The following is a 15,353-nucleotide window of genomic DNA, read 5'->3' on the forward strand; positions in this document are numbered from 1 at the left end:
GATTTTATGATTTCAGAAAAATACTGACTTGGAAGCATCTCTCTGACCTCACCCTGCTGAAACACACCCAAGTAAAGACCACATAGCTACAGTTATATGCTTTTCTGTTTTTACCCACTTTTACAGCCAATGTATGCACTGGCATCCATATGAATCAGTGGAAAATACAGACTAGTTAGCCATCTCCCAATAGATGGACCCCACGCAGAACTTTCAGCAATGCAGCATCTTCAGTAAGCGAGTATTCCAAACACTCTCTTCTTATGAACCAGTTGCTATTAAATGAAGGTTTTTGGACAGAAAACCTGCGGCTACGGTAGAATTCTAGGCTAATCTGGGCTGGCACATCTGTTCCAAGATAGTCAGGAACAGTCGGAGGTGGAGGGGGCTGTGGAGCCATTATCCTGGCGGTGCTTGTGGAAGGGTGGGTAGGCTCTGCACACGGAGCTAACTGGTTTGATGATGCTGCTGCTGCTCATCACTCTCCTTTGGCTTTGTTTGGCTACTTTGTGTACCATTGTCTGAAGAAGCCTATTGTGGTGAAACGTCAGGAGCGCATTTTTAAAATGTACTTTTAATCTTTTTAGAAACTTTTAAATGAATCACATGGATTCTAACTGGGGACTCAGGTAAAACTAGACACATACACTTTTTTGTGGTATTTTTGGGACCAAATAAATCAATACCAACAGTGGACAATTCCCAGCAAAAGCATGGAGCTACAAGTCTCTAGTGGAGAATAGAGGGAGTTTTCCCCTTGGAGAATCCAGAGAGGCTCACTGAAGAAAAACATATAGGAGAATAACAACAATCTCAATCTGAAGCTTTAAAAAAAAAAGGGGAATACCTCTGAAAATCAGAAACACCATTCTTCCTCCTGCCCCACCTATTGTCCCTGTATGAATATTAGTTGGCATCTAATTGAAGAACATACTGCTTTATAGATCCCAGCCTGACAAACAATTGTTTGGGCCTTACTTTGAGCACTTGCACTGTGCCTCCATTGAGTCTCCATGTGTCAAGCAGTACAGAGAAACGCCCTCTAGATAACAGCAGAGGCCTGCTCTTGGATCTACCCTGTCTAACCACCAGTTTAGTGACCTTGTTCCATCTATATGTCCATACTACTTCACAACCGATTTGAGGTCTTGACCAACAATGTCCCATTGGGCTCAACCAAGCCGAGAGTGAGGTTCTAGAAAGAGGACTGACTTTCATACCAACTCCTAAACAGGTGGACTGCGGGAAGCTCCGGAGGAATCTACACTTCCATCATAGAAGATTGAAGTTATTAGATCATTTTGATCATGAAACACATTTTCCTCATATACTATTTCCAAACCCCTCACATTGGGAACCTCAGTTGGAGTCAGTGTCAGAAACTATACAGACTGTTATACGTTGGGATGTGGCTTCCTTTCACAATTCAGAACCCGACCTGTATATCAGCTTAACCTTACACATTTTTCAAAAATCAAGCTCTAGAAACATTGAACGGCAATCAGAATATAGTGATTAAACCAGCAGATAAGGGGGCTCAGATTGTTGTAATGGATAAAGTGAATATCTTCTTGAAGCCAATAGACAATAGGATAATGGTCGACACTATGTTCCATCGTCCCACTCAACACAACCGGAAAACAGAAAGATTAATCAAGGAGATAGTGAGTAAACTATATGAGGATAAGTACATTACAGATAAACAGATGGTCTATCTTTTTTGGGGCAGATTCTCCAAGGCCTAGGCAGTTTTACTTACTGACTAAAATACATATCTCCTGAGACGTTGGCGGTTCCCTACGGCTGACCAATAGTAAGTGATTGTGTCTCAGAATCTTACTGTATTGCTGATTATATTGACTTTTACATCAACCCTCTATCCCAGAAACACCCCAGGTATGTTAAGGATAGTTATGAATGCAGGGTTTATTACTATTGTATTACTCTTTATATTAACTTAGCTACTGACTTGTTCTATTGTTGTTGTCAAGAGGTTAACCTGCTAGTCAGCATTTCATTGTACTGTTAACTCCATGTATATGACAAATAAACCACCTTGAACTTAGAAGGGAAGGGGGAGGACAGCCAGAAAGGGAGGGGAAAAGATGGCCAGCTAAATTACAGTATGTGTCCTCAAATGTTATGTCATCTAAACATCTCACATTAGCTGGAAGAACTGACAAATGAAATGAATCATAGAGGTCTTCTAACTTATTCCATTCTACAGGTCCATTGTTTTGTCTCATGTCTCTTTATATTCATATACCCTGGGGACCATGTAGCTGTATTGAAATCACCTTGTTTTATAACCTTCAATGTTGCTCAGTGGTACTTCAATTGGCCGGGCCATGCCCAATTCTTTCACACGGTAACGCTCCAGCATCCACTCAGAGCTTATGCTTCTAATGCATTCCTCAAATACTGCAGAGTTGTTAAGCAAGTCCCATCTTCATCCACATTTATTTGCTTATTTGTAAGATGAAACCTGAGGGGATCACTGTAGTGTGTCATAAATGCATCAAAAATGGTTCAGAGGTCCTCAACAATGCTATTCTGTACCGTAGCTGGGATGCAGTGTTCTTCGCTGATGTTCTAAATAATTAGCTTTTTTTTCTTCTTCTGAAAACCATACTTTTTCAATAAACGTTAATCAAATAAAACCCAGACTTTCCGCTCCTTTCTGTTTCTCGGAGGTGGAAACTGAGAGCGAATGCGCATGTGTCAATTGAATATCCAATGACGTAGGCCTAGGTGTCCAAATACTCATGGTCTAATCAAATCACAAAATCTACTGATTACAGGCGTAAGTAAACTCAAAATTTGGCGCATAACTTTATTGACTTGGCACATTTTCTGTCCAAAGATTTTGAGAAATAACAACCAGGAAAGATAAATCCTAGAAAGATATGTTTCTTTTACATATTACAATACTTGTATAGCCTAGGTTTCATTTACAAACAGACACATTCACTACATTTGTTCCATTATTCACTTAATTACTTATTATTTTCAGTAAACTCTTATTCTATAACATTTATTGTTTTAACATTTACACTGCTAGTTTTACACATTATATTTATATATATATACACACTACCGTCATTTATATAAATATAATATATAATTATCAATATATAACCATATAATATATATAGCATTTACTATATAGACACACACACATACATACAGTATTGAGAGATAGGGAGAGACAGACAGTTGTGAGGACAATATGTCTGAGAATAAATATGTAGGTTGTAGTTTGGAATGAGTTAAAGGCAGAGGAGGACAAGTGTTTTGTCCCTGACTAGTCCTCCTACTGCCAGACCACTGGATCCTGTGTCTCCATCAAAAACGCCATTTCTGTGCCGGCCGTGCGTGGCCACACTAAGAACCAAGACCCAGAAGAAGTGCAAGAAGGACATTGGCTGTTACATCAGCTAAGGTGAAGAAGGTGAGATTGGCTGTTACACCAGCTAAGGTGAAGGAGGTGAGATTGGCTGTTACATCAGCTAAGGTGAAGAAGGTGAGATTGGCTGTTACACCAGCTAAGGTGAAGAAGGTGAGATTGGCTGTTACACCAGCTAAGGTGAAGAAGGTGAGATTGTCTGGAAGACCAACAAAGTCCCCTGTCCCCGAGGTGAAGAGGACACCTCCAGTCTATGGGTCTGGTCCCCTTGCCACGGCCAGATATTACCTGGATTGCCATCAATACCTCCATGCTTTGTTTATGAGGTCACACGTGAAGAAGTACAAAGAGGTCATCATCAAGAGGTAAGGTAGTAGAAGTATGTGATAAGAGTGATTGTTTTTTAGACTTGAGATTATAATTCAGTTGATATGCCATACCATATATCTACAATGTAGGATCATAGGTTTGTGTGATTTCTATGTACTTTCAGAGAAAGTTAGTGCAGGAAAAAGATGGTCCCTTGTCCCAAACGGTGGAGACAGAGGTCTTTCAGACCTTTTCCTGGAGTGAGACTCTGGCGTGGGCAGAGGAGAAGGCACCTTTGATGACCACCTGTTAGAGGGCAACCCTTCCCCAGGCCAGAAACCTCAAAGTAGACCTCATCAAAGGTGAGGATCACCACAAGGTGAGGATTACCCAATATCATGTTCACACTAGATGTCCAATATCAATCATTTCACAATTGACATGTTGTATATAGTTGTACCGTTTCTACAAGTCAATTAGTAAAGTAAGTACGCCTCTGACATGTAAGCCTTGTCCGAGACAAAAGACAAAACTAAGAGAAGAAACCTTCTAATGTCTCCTCTTTTCAGAGACGACTTTCAACGTAAGAAGCAGGACCTCCTTGACAGAGGGACATGGATGGTGCTGTCAATGGCCTTGTTCACCAGCAAGCAAAATAAAATGAAGTTTGTACCAACATGCCTGGAGATGGAGCTGTGGAGGGGAGGATGCTGTGAGAAGATATTCTTCACTCTGAACTCCATGGCCATCTGCCTATGTTCTGATGCCACTAGAGGACATGTTAACAGGTTTAGGGTCGGCAATGATACCCAGATCATGAAGTGGAAAAACAGGCTGAGGTAAGTGTGAGTCTTAAACATATGTAAACACAATTTGATTCAGCCTATTTCATAATTCTATTATTTCAGACTTTCTAATATGTGTATGATTTAGTCAGTAAGCCTAGTGGATCAGCCGATTCAAAGTGGAGACAGCTCTCATGGACATCTCCACTGAAATAGTACCTGAGTACTAGAGATATCTGATCCTTTTTATTTTTTTACATCTTTTGTTTTTCATCTGCCATTATGCTAAAGACCTCACTGTCTTTCACTTCTTCTATAATCTTTGTTGGAACCATGTCTGCCAAACAACTCAGAACCTCATTCTGAATCCCTTTGCTTGTGAATTTTGCATTATGAATGGAAGTCAACCTTTTTTTCACAGTTGTGTCATACTTAGCTATTGTTTCTAGGATTGCCATGAAGTTCCCTTTATTATCAGACTCTGCAGACTCATCGTGTCCTCTTTGTGCAATGTTTTGTGTGGCTGTAAGTAGTAGTACTTCTCCTATTGTTTTAATATAGTCCCCATTTTCTTGAACCTGTTTGTTGTGTTCCTTGTTTAGGGCATTTACCAGTGTTGCATTACTTTTTACAGCTTTCTGATTGACTCTCCATGTAATCATTGCTTGTTTGTGCCGCTCAGCCCTTGCATGAATTGCAAATCCCCCGTCTTTGTAAGTTGCCTTCTTCCAGTTGTTAAAACCCAATTTTGAATCAAATCCAGTCTCTGAGACAGGTGTAACAAAACACAAGAGTCTGATTTCTTTGAATATTGAAGCCAGGGGTGGATGTGGTACCAGGCCGCCTTGAAGCTCCTCCTCCTGTCCCCCATCAGAGTTCTTGGGTCCATGTGCATCACTGGCTGCACCGGTGGCTCCACCCGGGATTGGCTGACATCACTCTCAGTCTCTCCAATGGTCTTCCTGCTGTCTCTCTGCTCTCTCTTGCTCTCTCCACACCTGAACCCTCTGACTTTCTGCCTTGTCTTTTCTTTGGAAGAAGGACATGATGTCCTTTTTTCTCTTCATGTTCGTGACAACTATAGAGCAAAAGCAATGGGGACCAAGCTTATTCATTCATTTACTGAAAATAACTAACTTGCTAGGTAGCTAGCTTTCATGTCTAACCTTTTAACGTTACAATGCGTTTACTGAGTGTGGTTTAAGTAAAAGCACGCAGCAACATGCGTTTTTGATAAAATATTATATCCTTTTTCATATTGCCATACATTTTCGATGCCTGACTGTTAGAATTAGCTACAAAACTAAACCAAAAACAATGCAAACGAATACATAGCCCAGGATTCAAGCCAATTCGTTAATTAATTCACAAAGAAAGTAACAAACGGACAGGATAACATTAGCTGATCTAACGTTACACTTCTGTAATGCATTTAATAGTTAACTATGTTATAAATGCAACATATTGAACATTTTGCTCACCTCTCTTTATTTCCTTCTTCTTGCTTAAACGATATTATTCACGCCAAATTTCTTTCAACTTCTGAATAGAAAAAAACGTGCAGATCCATGTGGTACGATACTGTTGTGTTCCGCCTAAAGGAGTCCCACTGGAAAATGTGTTGGGTTACTTTAGTGTTCCGCTTCGCCACTGTCTAATAACGGATGTAAAAAAAAAAAATAGAAAAAAAAAAGAACATGATCGCAAAAATGTATTCTGTGATAATTATTTCAGACTCTGCATTTAGAGGGGCCACAAGGGGGTCCAAGCTTGTTGTCACAGAATACATTTTTGCGATCATGTTCTTTTTTTCCCCCCCCCCCAGAACCGCTAGTGTCTCACAGCCCTTCTTCAGCCTCGGTGGATGCTAGCTCAGAAGAAGCACCAGCATGGTTCAGAATGGTGATGGACAAGGGTATAACTAAAATCCAAGAGACACTTTCTGAACGCCTCAGCAAAATTGATGTGCTGGTCGATAAACTCCACGAAGACCAGAAAGTCACAAAGGGAACAAGTGACAAAGTAACAAAAAGACCATGCTGACCAACAGGCTGCCATCCTGGACTTCCGCCTGGAAGTGGATCTAAAGCACAAGAAGTTGGAAGATGCCATCTCTAAACTCGAAAAATTAGATTCTTACGAAAATTTCCAAAAGTGCTTGAATTTGAGATTTCAAGGTTTCCCGGAGGCCGTGGAGGGACGAGACGCCATCTCCTTTCTACAGGAATGGAGTCCCAAAATTCTGGATCTACCCCCTTCCGCGCACCCACTGGAAATGGAGAGGGTCCATTGCACCCTACGGAGGCGGCTGCCTGGCCAGGTTGCACCCAGGACATTTGTCATTACATTTCTACGGTACCAGGACACTGTCCACATCCTCTCTGCTGCCCGAGCAAAGGGAGAGCTCAAGTACGGAGATGCCAGAATGATGATCTTTCCGGATCTTTCTCCCATACTACACAAGAGTAGGATGGCTTTCTCCCCACTGAAGAGGCTTCTGCGGCAGGCTGGCTCGGCATACGGCCTGCTGCTACCCGACGACTTTGTGGATGTACACCAAGAATGGTGAGCGCACATTTGACTCTGTGAAGACGGCTGAAACATACATGAGGAAAGAACTCCCTGACTTGTTCCCGTCTACTACATCAGGAGAAACTGTCTTTTGAACTTGGATACAGTGGATAGTGAACTGTTAGAACATGAGGATGGAACCAAATGACTCATAGGATCGGCTGGCTGGCTGGCTAGATGGCTAGCGCCATAATGACAGGCCAGGTAAAGTGGTATCATAGCTAATGTTGACTGTGCTATTTAGCCAGCTCGCTAAATTTACCAGGGTGTTACTATAGCTACAGCCACACTATGCCAGGTAGTTACATTTTCTTTCTGTATACTTTTATTTTACCCATAGAGGTCCAGTCGGGTTTGGTTAAATAGTGATGTGGCTTTTGACTGGGTTTCAAGCCTAACTATGGTGTTTATATTACTTCAGGGAATTTGAGCTACTTTACGTTTGCTGGCTTGTTTATTGTTAGAGATGTATGCTAGCGTTAGTGATACCGAGGCAGGGATAAGCTACTCACTGGCTGGCCACCTAATTGCCAGCTAGCTGATAGCTGTACAGTTGTGTGTGTGTGTGTACATGTGTATATAAATATATATAATGGGGGGTTGGGAGGGTGAACTCAGGAGGATGGTGATTGTTTAACTAATTGTCTCTATTTTATATTTGAGGGATGATAGTTATCGTCTGGTAAAGGTTTTCATTTATTCATCATAGCTTGATGTCTTTTTTCCTGTGCTGCTTGGGTGCATTTGTTCGCTTTTGTTCATCGAGCAGGTTTCAGGGCGCCTTGGGGAATGTCGATTGGTTGACATTTGTGTGTGCGGGTAGGCGCTGTTGGTGACTATGAACAGATCCTCTGGTTGTTGTTGTTGTTGTTGAGACATGCTCAAGTGGGGCTAAATAGTCCAGTCATTATTGTTGCCGATGTTTGTGTCTTTGATTCAAATTGTATGTTGTGACTCGACTAACAATATATTCATGTTACAGGTAACCGTCAATGCACTTCTAATGCCATATACATATCATTTAGAATGAACCTCTTTCGGGCGATGCTATGCATAGCAGGTACATCTAGCTTAAAGACTGGCGTCTAAGGGTATGGATTTTTAACTCCCTCAGTTGGGGAGGGGGTTGGTGGGTTTGCGGTAGGGTCAGGGTATTAGCTCACCAGATGGTTACTATTTTATACTTTCATCATTTCATTTAGTTTCTATCTTTTTCCCTCTTTCTTATTATCTTTAAAGATGTCAGCACCTAATAACTATACATTTATGACACTTAACATTAGGGTATTGTAATGAATACTCAGGGAGAAAAAGGTGTAGATTCACGCGCAGAGTGCGGCAGGTGTGTATTACGCCTTTACAGAAGACAGGAATCGTGGTCACAGGCAGGCAATGGTCATACACAGGTAGGCAAACAGGCAGGTGAATCAAAACTAGGACTGAAGGCTATAACTGGTTCTCACAAACGAGCTAGGAAAAGTCTTAGTAACTAGTGGTTCTGGTGAAAAATGTCCTTTAGTATCTCCACAATATCCCCATACGTCTTATTACCTGTTCTGTCTGGCTGTAGCAGGCTGCCTAGTAAATTAAATGCCTTTGGCCCCATTACACTAAAACATGTAGGCACAATGTTGTCCTCATCCATGTCATTTACAAGAACAAAATATTCAAACTGTTCTGTATATGAGCTCTACTGCTCAATACTTTCATCAAACTGTCCAATGTTTCCAACAATTCCAATAATTGTTCATTTCTCAATTAGCTCCTGATTGTCACTCACTTCAATATTGTTCTCAACCAAAGCAATATTTTCCTCAGTCACATGATCTTCATTCACTTCACTCACTGACATTTCCTCCTAAGTTCGCTCATTTAGCAGTTTTAAATAAAAGGTTTGTCTTCACAGTTGAATAAATTTCCTTTCCTCCCTTTTTAATCAAGTTGTTTTCCCGCTCCGACATCCGTCTCCAGTCCTTTTCTGCCGTCTATGACGATGTTAACTCTCTCTTAGCTAGCTAGATTATGCACTTGCCTCTGCTAGCAATACACTGTGCTAACATTAGCCTATTCTGTACCACAGAAAATAACAGTTTTAAACAGTTGTAAAAACCCACTTCTTCCAGACAGAATAGTTCCTATAGATTCAGACTTACTCATCACCAATCTTTTGTTATGTCTCGTTGGTTTCATAACCACGTCTGTATAACAATTCAATAATGATGAGTCAGGAGACAGGAATCAGTTCAACCATTTATCTGGAACGTGATCATCTCAACACATACAAACCCCCATGATGCTCTGCAGCACAAACCCAATATACAACAAATACATAAATAAGTAAATGGACACTAAACAAAACTCATTGAGGAATTTAAATGTTCAGTTGTAGAAAGTAGAGCCATGGGATAGGGTCAGAAAGGTCAGTATGTTTGATAACTGGTTACAGAGGTGACATAACAAGCATAAGGTCCATTATAACACAGTGAAGTAGAGGTGGGAGCTAAAAGCAGACATGGACAGTGAGACGGCGTGAGGAGGTCAGGGGTGAAACACTAGATCGGGACAGGTAGAAATGGCAGGGCTGGAAATAGACAGAGACACATTCTGATCATGACTCAGACCTGACCTGAGACACCCAAACAGAAGATGCCATAGCAAAGTCCTGTCCAGTAGGCTATATGGGATTTCCTTTCATCAAAATCCAACACATGGAAATGTGTCCAGTGTGTGTGTGTGTCCAGTGTGTGTGTGTGTGTCCAGTGTGTGTGTATGTCCAGTGTGTGTGTGTGTGTGTGTGTGTCCAGTGTGTGTCCACTGTGTGTCCACTGTGTGTCCAGTGTGTGTGTGTGTGTGTCCAGTGTGTGACACCCAAACACAAGATGCCATAGCAAAGTCCTGTGCAGTAGGCTATATGGGATTTCCTTTCATCAAAATCAAAAACATTTAAATGAGGCATCTGTCAATAAAAAGTTACTTTAGAGCTTTAGTGAAAGGATGGAATGACTTAGTGTTTCTAACATCATATCAAACATTAAACATTTACAACTGCTCTTTTTTATTATACTGAACTAAAGAATAAACACAACATTCAACAATTTCTAAGATTTTACTGAGTTAGAGTTCATATAAGTTGAAACACTAAATTCATTAGGCCCTAATCTCTGGATTTCACATGACTGGGAATACAGATATGCATCTGTTGGTCACAGATACTTAAAAAAAAAGGTACGGTTGTGGATCAGAAAACCAGTCAGTATCTGGAGTGACCACCATTTGCCTCATGCAGAGCGACACATCTCCTTCTCATAGAGTTGATCAGGCTGTTGATTGTGGTCTGTGGAATGTTGTCCCACTCCTCTTCAATGGCTGTGCAAAGTTGCTGGATATTGGCGGGAACTGGAACATGCTGTCGTACACGTCTATCCAGAGCATCCCAAACATAGGGTCACTGGTTGCTGCGGAAAAGGAGGAGGTAAAAGGGTGGTGAGTGTTAACGGTGTGAAATGGGTAGCGTTTCCATTGGTGACGTTACTTGCTCTGAGACCTTGAAGCAGTTGTTTGCCTTGCTCTGCAAGGTCGTGCCTTTTGTTGAATGACGGGTAATGGTGCGTCTAGGGTGACTGTTGTTAATGTGTGCAGATGGTCCCTGGTTCAAGACCATGTAGGGAAGGAAGCAAAACTGTTACATTGATGCTGTTGACCTAGATCACTGGGTGAATTGATAAGATTATACGAAAGAGATTGTCCTACCAACCCATGGTGGCTAGGATAACATTGTAGTTTACGTGGCATCCCTGTGAATAGATGTTTTATTTGTTTTGACTATAACTTAACAATAATTTGTCACCTGCTAAAGTACCGTTAGATGGAAAGACAGCGGTAGAGGATAATAGAGATTGTAGAGGGTTTTCTGTGTTAAAAGGAAAGTAGGTTAATTGGAAGATGAGAAATGTTGAATTGGATTGTTTGAAAAGGAAAGTAGGTTAATTGAGAGATGAGAAATGTTGAATTGGATTGTTTGAAAAGGAAAGTAGGTTAATTGAGAGATGAGAAATGTCGAATTGGATTGTTTGAAAGGAAAGTAGGTTAATTGAGAGATGAGAAATGTCGAATTGGATTGTTTAAAAAGGAAAGTAGGTTAATTGAGAGATGAGAAATGTCAAATTGGATTGTTTGAAAAGGAAAATAGGTTAATTGAGAGATGAGAAATGTTGATTTGGATTGTTTGAAAAGGAAAGTAGGTTAATTGAGAGATGAGAAATGTTGAATTGGATTGTTTGAAAAGGAAAGTAGGTTAATTGAGAGATGAGAAATGTCGAATTGGATTGTTTGAAAAGGAAAGTAGGTTAATTGAGAGATGAGAAATGTCAAATTGGATTGTTTGAAAAGGAAAATAGGTTAATTGAGAGATGAGAAATGTCGATTTGGATTGTTTGAGTTGACTAATATTAAAATAATGCTGTCTAGCTATGTGAATGCAAATATGTTATTAGGTAGTAGTGGTTTGTGGATAGAATTGACTGATGCCATGATTTATTAAGCGGGTGAAAGAGAGTAGTGCTTGCCTGTGCTGTATCAGGATGTAAAGGATGCAGGGGGTAATGTGGAGCAGATATCTGAATAGTTGAATATGGAAGGTTCTTTGACAATTGTTTTATTATTATTATTAAATTCCATAGTTTGTTTAACCATCAGTGAGTTATGCAGACAGCTAATTAATTCTAAAAACGATCATTTGTTTCTGGTACGTTGAACAATGGGAGGTAGTTTTTACTATTATGCTGATGGAGAAATACACATTTTTTGTAAGTTCTAAATGCATTAAACAATAGGTTTATATTTCAATACATCAATGCAACAAGTTGAACAGATTACATTACCGAAAAAGGGGTTATATATTTTCATCTTTTGAGAGATTTTATGTAATCCTCTTCTGGAGTAGTTATGAGGAATTAGATTGAAACAAACGATTATTGATGTGAGGTAGGACAGGGTATATCTGCATCATGTTTTGTGTGTAATTAATATTTTTGGATTGCTGATCATAATTGAATGTTAACAAAATATATACTTTCTCTTCCAGGAAAATTTGGATTTCTTTATCTCTCATTGGGATGTTTCAAAAGTCTGTGGGCTAGAGGGAGCAGTTATTAAAATGTGGCAGTCTTATAATTAGGTCATAAGAGGGAGCTACCAAATTAAATAAGGCCTGGCTAGTTTTGTTTGTTGTTTTCCAATAGGTTTTTTCAAATAACCACACACAACCCACCTATTATAATGGTTATATAGGGTTGTTATTTTGATTTTAGGGGGTTTTAATGGGTCAAAGATGATAAGTCTTAAAGGAACACACACATGGAACTTTCTGAAGTTTTTTGTTTTATATGTGAGTTTTGGGTAAACACGTGATTTATTTTGAGAATAAATGTAATGAGGACTTACTGTACACTGGGGATGCAAAACATTTATGAAATGTTTTGACTGTGGTTAATGATTAGTTTATACTATAGAATGGAACACTTCTTTGAAGGGTTTGAATGACCTCTGAACTCTGTCTTGACTTTCTAGTGTGAATTGATCACCCACACTGGTAAGCCAAGAGGCATAGGATGAGGAATTTAAGGTAATTTATTATACAGAGTTGAGGGTAATTTATAATACTGATAATTATGAATTTTTTTATAATTTGGCAATAGTCATATCTATGATTCAGACCATAATAAGGTTAGAGTGAGAGAGCTAGTCCTGAATGAGGAACACATGGCGCTAGTCAATGTTGATATTACTTGAATTACTTAATGGGATACAATTAAGTTAAGGTATTATCAAATGTTGTCATTTTAATTTCATTTATTATTTTGGTTTAACAGGCAATGTTGTTGTTTTGGTTTTTTGAACGCATTAATCACGATGTGAGTCATGTGACCAAAGGGGGGAAGTACTGCTCGCATGAGGCTTTTTGGTAAATATGCAAATTGTATTAAGAATATGAGCAGTAGTAATTAATGTGTTATGGGTTAGATTATAATGAAAGTGTGAAAGTGTATTTGTGGTATAAGGCAGGATGTAGGGGAAGCCTGTTTATGAAACTAGTGACCTATAACAAGATGCAAAAATGTGCACTTCCTAATATCAAGGTTTCTCCTGACTGATAAGAACACAGGGTATGGTAGCATATGGTGTCTCACCTAACAATGTGCCTAAGACTTCCCACGGGTGAAGGCTTCTCTGCCAAATCTAACAGGAGAATCTGGGCATTGTATGCACCCTGGAGACTGGCAGTAAAGGATTAAAGAAGTCAGAGATGGACAAAACCTAGGTGGGGAGGTCAGTACTAGGTGTTGCTGGTTACCTCTATGGAGGGGAAAGTACCAGAGAGAGATACCTGCATCTATCCCACTGTAGGAGTGTGCCAACCCAGAGAAGGAAGATGGCATCGCCACTGCGGAGCATTGTTTTCTTTTGTGTCTGTCTGTGTCTGTGTGTCTTTGCAGCAGGGATTCTCAACTTCCCTATTGGTACGCTGCCAGAAGGACACACTCCACAGAGCGATGTTGAGAAATGGAGAAGGACTCTGCATGATCCTAGATCCTAGTGACGGAAGAAGGGTCAGAGCTAAAAGGACCATACATCGTCACCCAGTCTACACCAACGGATGTACGGATAGAGGGGAGATCGACCTGGTATCATCTAAACCACTGCAACAGAGTACTTCGAGGAAACCGACTCCCTCGAGAAGAGGGAGCTGAGGATGCTGGAGCTGACAAGGAACAGGTGATGGGAGACGATGGCAAGGGGAATGCTACTGATGTGCTACGTGTTCTGGCTGATTCCCTCGGTGGAGGGACAGACCTCCAAGAACTTCAAGATCTTCCAGAATTTAAAGAATCACCTGAATGTCACACCATTCATTTATATATCTGTGGAGGGTTTACCTAACAGAAATTGGGGAGTATATTAGAAATTGGTATTAAGAATAATTGGTCAAACATAATAATTTCTCATATAGTCAATGCTTATATGGATTTCTTCGATTAGAAATGAACTCAATTAAACTGTTATGTTCTGTCTTCTCTTGAGGTAAATACAGATGGTGTCTTGATGCATAGCAGGGATACTTTGGTCTAGAATGGTGTGAACCTAAAAAAGAAACAACGTCTGAACCGGCTGAAGATGAACATCAGAGGCGTTGAAGACGTTCCACCACTTCTACCTGCAACCATTCTACAACAGCCAATCCAAGCTGTCAATCTTCTATCTTGAGGGAGTGGGACAGGAGTCCACCATTGAGTGAGAATGGAGAAAGATCTGTTCAAATACAACATTTCTCATGTTGTTGGTATACTGGTTGGCAAATGGACAAGACACAATGAGGTTGTAGAGATGGTGGTGACTCGGATGAGACATTGAAGTTGGGACATTGTCATGGGCAATTCATTTTGAACTATGAAGCTGTCTGAAGAACATAATGAAAAGACGCCAGAAGATTTAAGTGCCGGGGAAGGAAGGGGTTGGTTAGCTGTGTCGATAATAGATTTGGATTTATCTAAATTTGCTAATTTGGGTAGGAGGTATATACACTGCTAAATTAATAGTACTAACAATGCATTGAGATGATGATCTGTAGTTATTCTCAGGATGAGGAAGGTCATAATAGAATTATGGATATTTATACTGTATGTTAATAGAAGTGTACATTCTGACAGTTGTAATGAGTGCTAAAGTTGAGGGTTTTAATTTTGAGTGATAGGACCAATGTGAATCACTAAGAATTGTCATTCTAAATTTGGTTGAGATAAGTAATTTGGTTTTGGTTATAATTTATAAGATGACTGAGTGATTTAAGTAAATCATTAGTATATATTAGTAATTAAAGATGTTGAAACTATTTTCAACATGAAGGGTATTGCTTGTACAATTGCGAGATAACTGTCTTAAATAGATATTATGGTTAAAACAGCAGTACCTTATTGTAATGTCTTAGGATACACTTATATGATTTATTTCGAGTAGAAACTTTTGAATCTTACTGTTTGAAACATGTAAGTTAATGTAAGGATTGTGACTGATATCATGAACGTGTTGATTATTAGGTTACTGTATTCACATATTAGTCACTATATACATTTGAAGTATTTGGAGGTATTGATAGGTGACTATTTATTCCCAAAGAGGGGGGATTGATGTGGATTTTTAGAGTGGTACATACCTCTGTTGCTAGGCAAGAACTTATTTGGTTCCTATCATGGGGTTTGGTATTTGTGACATAGGAATGTTTATGC

The sequence above is a fragment of the Coregonus clupeaformis genome, chromosome 7, assembly GCF_020615455.1.
Source record: "Coregonus clupeaformis isolate EN_2021a chromosome 7, ASM2061545v1, whole genome shotgun sequence".
Lineage (NCBI taxonomy): Eukaryota > Metazoa > Chordata > Actinopteri > Salmoniformes > Salmonidae > Coregonus > Coregonus clupeaformis.